Below are 3,780 nucleotides of genomic sequence, written 5' to 3'. Positions count from 1 at the left end.
AATATGAATACCCAACTTTGACATCAACATGGATGGGACTGGAGGAGATTATGCTAAGTGAAATAAGTCAAGCAGAGAAAGTCAATTATCATATGGTTTCACTTATTTGTGGAACATAAGGAATAACATGGAGGACATTAGGAGAAGGAAGGGAAAAATGGGGGGGGGAATTGGAGGGAGAGATGAACCATGAGAGACGATGGACTCTGAAAAACAAACTGAGGGTTCTAGAGGGGAGGGGGTGGGGGATGGGTTAGCCTGGTGATGGGTATTAAAGAGGGCACGTACTGCATGGAGCACTGGGTGTTATATGAAAACAATGGATCGTGGATCACCACATCAAAAACCAATGATGTATTGTATGGTGACTAACATAATAAAATTAAAAATTAAAAAAAAAAAAAAAAGACTTCCCGATGAGCATGTGCTCAGTGCGAAATATTCACAATTGACACATTATTTAATTTCATCCTCCCTCAACTCTGTGACATAGACATTATAAGCACCTTACAAATGAGGAAACTGAGGCACAAAGAGAGTAGGCAGTGGTGGCAGGGTGTGACTAGCCGTAGGGACTTACTGACACCCTGGCTTTATATCTGGGGTCAAGTCTTCCTATTAGGCCTTTATTAATAGTAAGTAACTTACCCTTTCCTAAGATTGTAATCACCTATAAATGATGATATTAACAGTATTTCCTCAGAGCCACTGGGAGGATTATGTACGTCATGGAAAGAGCACGGACTGTTATGCCCGGCACAAATAAGCACTCCATGAACCAGCTATTCATCATTGCCTAAGACCACCCAGCAAGTAAGTAGAATACAGGGTTCCACATTTTTCTGATTCTAAGCTGAACGAAACTCAACTAAACTGTACTGTACCTACTGTGCTGTAACCTGGTCCCACCTTTAGGCTCCTGAGATCCTGGGGGTGGAGAGCAAAGCTCAGGGGCAGAGACAAGGAACAGTAATGGTGTGCGGAGAGTATGGGTGATGGCAGCTAAGGCACGCAGCTGATAGGCCTGACCCTACTTTGAGGACAGTATTTAGAATTGTTAAAAAAAACACACAAGAAAGTATAATCTTAAACTAAATCTTGATTTAATTAAGGGAAAGGCTATAAATTATTAGCTAAAGAACATTTACCAATGGGGAAGGAAAAAGTCACCAGGAAAATACTTACTTTACCCAATATATAGCACAGTTACTTCACTTCTGATACTATTTAGTTTCTTTTAAATTTTTTTTTAAAGATTTTATTTGTCAGAGAGAGAGAGAGTGCACACACAAGCAGGGGGAGTGGGAGAGGGAGAAGCAGACGCCCCGCTGAGCAGGGAGCCCGATGCGGGGCTCGATCCCAGAACCCTGGGATCATGACCTGAGCCGAAGGCAGACGCTTAATGACTGAACCACCCAGGCACCCCGATACTATTTAGTTTCTAAAACATTGTGGCTCTCTTGTCTTTTTAGGTATTGTGAAAGGAGTTTTGCCACCTTATTATTTATAAATCATGTAGGAAAGTTCCTCACAGACAGCAGAATAGCACTAGTATAATCTCCTGGCTAATAGAAAAATTACCTTGTTTTTCCTTCTTACAAAAACAACTTTAAACTCCAATCACTTCTAATCCCAAATGAAAGTAACTTCTTTCCCAGGAGCTCTAAGGGAGCACTAAGAGCTCCCTCTAGCGTCATGATAGCGAAATACAAGGGCCGTTTAATTCTAAGATTTACAAGTTTATTCATTCAATACCTTTATAGTATTAAGCCCTCACTTGGTGTCAGATACTATGTTTATTCTCTTACCACACATCATGGTCCTAATTATATGATATCCTTAATATAAGCAACCACAACCTTTAAATATGTATTATATCCTAATTAAAAGAGTACAGTGTAAACAGCTTCTGTAAGCTATCCAATTCAGTTTACATTTATTAATTGCACAAAGCTAAAGAAAATGCTAATGAAGTCAACAGCTTAATGTAGTATAGATATCTGACATCTGTGTTAATTTCTTTCTCTCTGTTTCCTTATTTATGAATTTAAGAAAATGGCAATGTGAGCCATCTGTCCCACCAACAACAGCTGGAGTATGTTAGGCAATTTTCTGAGAGTATCAGGAGAGATATTCTAGATGTAGATGTCGAGACATAATTCCTTGAGATTTTAAATGCAATACTGGTTGCTTGTGAATATAAAACCAAAATCTTTAACATGCTAAGTCACTTTTCCTGTCCTATAATACCATCTATAGGTATTCTATGAAAACGGATTCCCTGGCCAAGTAAGATGAAGATATACTGGGTTAGGGGCACCTGGGTGGCTCAGTCGTTAAGCGTCTGCCTTCGGCTCAGGTCATGATCCCGGAGTCCTGGGATCGAGCCCCGCATCGGGCTCCCTGCTCGGCAGGAGGCCTGCTTCTCCCTCTCTCACTCCCCCTGCTTGTGTTCCCTCTCTTTGTCTCTCTCTGTCAAATAAATAAAATCTTTAAAAAAAAAAAAAAAGATATACTGGGTTAAACCAAACTAATCTGCTTTTTTACCGAAGGACCTCTCAGAATTTCTAGTATGCTAATGTACATGGTGAACCTCTAGTACAGGACAGTATGAAGTTTTTCCCAAACTACTTGACTATGGAATCCTTTTTCTCCCAGAATATCTAATGACATCAAGGAAGCTAATGTTCAATGGAACAGTTTGGGAAATGATCTAATCCAAAGTTTCATCAGTTCCTCTGCTCTCATCATAAATCTCTAGTACTGGACTTAATGCATCCAACTGACCCCTTTCCTGCATTCCTAGTATCTTCCCCACTGGGAGCCACCGACTTGGCTTTGAGATCTCAGTGCTGTGGAATCTCAAATGCCTTGTAATCCTCTGGTTCTTTCGGATTAAAAAAGCAAGTGGCTTCAAAGTTTATGACATCATACAAGGTATCAATCTCCTTTATACTCCAAACAAATCATTCCACTCTCACTCAAGCGCTGAAATAGGAGATGCTGCTTTCACTCTTTCACAGACCTTATCTGCGGACACATCCTGACTGTAGCCTGAAGCCTCGCTGAAAGACAAAGCATAATCGCTCAATGTTGACTTAGCTAAAAGACAGACTACCTCAATCATCCCCAAGGGAGGCAAGGGCCAAAAGGACAGCACAATCAGACTCTAGGGAGCTCAGCCCAGAAAGCCACATGGAATCGTACTGAGAGGCGAGGGTGGCCAAGTGCTGGAGTAAAGGAAGGAAAGGGGAGGGTGGGTAAGGCTTGGGGGAGACAGGGGCACAGCACAGCTCTCTGAATCCCCCAAGAGTGGAATCCTCCCAGCGCAGCCTCAGTAACTGGCTGCGGCCAATATAATTCCACAAACATAAAATAAGACTCCGAGCTAAATGTGAATGATTAAAAGATCTACTTTGGATTATTACTTTTCATTATGATTCAGGATAATTAAGAAGAGTATGTTTATTTAAGCCAGGGTTCATAATACTCTTTTAAACTGGAGATGGATCTGTTTTCTCAAGTTATTTGATACTTTCCTCCTAGAGCTCAATTCCAGAGAAAAGCTCTTAGAACACAATAAGGGATTTTTAGAGATATTGATGTCAAAATAATAAATAAGTAAAAGTCAATCAAGTAAATCAAGGTCTGTCTCATTTCATATCATTGAATTTGTAAATTCTCTTAACAAAGTTTGTATATGCACAACTCAGAGTGATTTAAATTTATGATAGAAACCTATAACCCAACTAAAAGAAATCCATTGCTACATAACTAAAA

The sequence above is a fragment of the Leptonychotes weddellii genome, chromosome 11 (genome assembly GCF_054177405.1).
Source record: "Leptonychotes weddellii isolate Sample4059 chromosome 11, ASM5417740v2, whole genome shotgun sequence".
Lineage (NCBI taxonomy): Eukaryota > Metazoa > Chordata > Mammalia > Carnivora > Phocidae > Leptonychotes > Leptonychotes weddellii.
The sequence above is the reverse complement of the archived record's forward strand: the minus strand, read 5'-3'. Positions refer to the sequence as shown.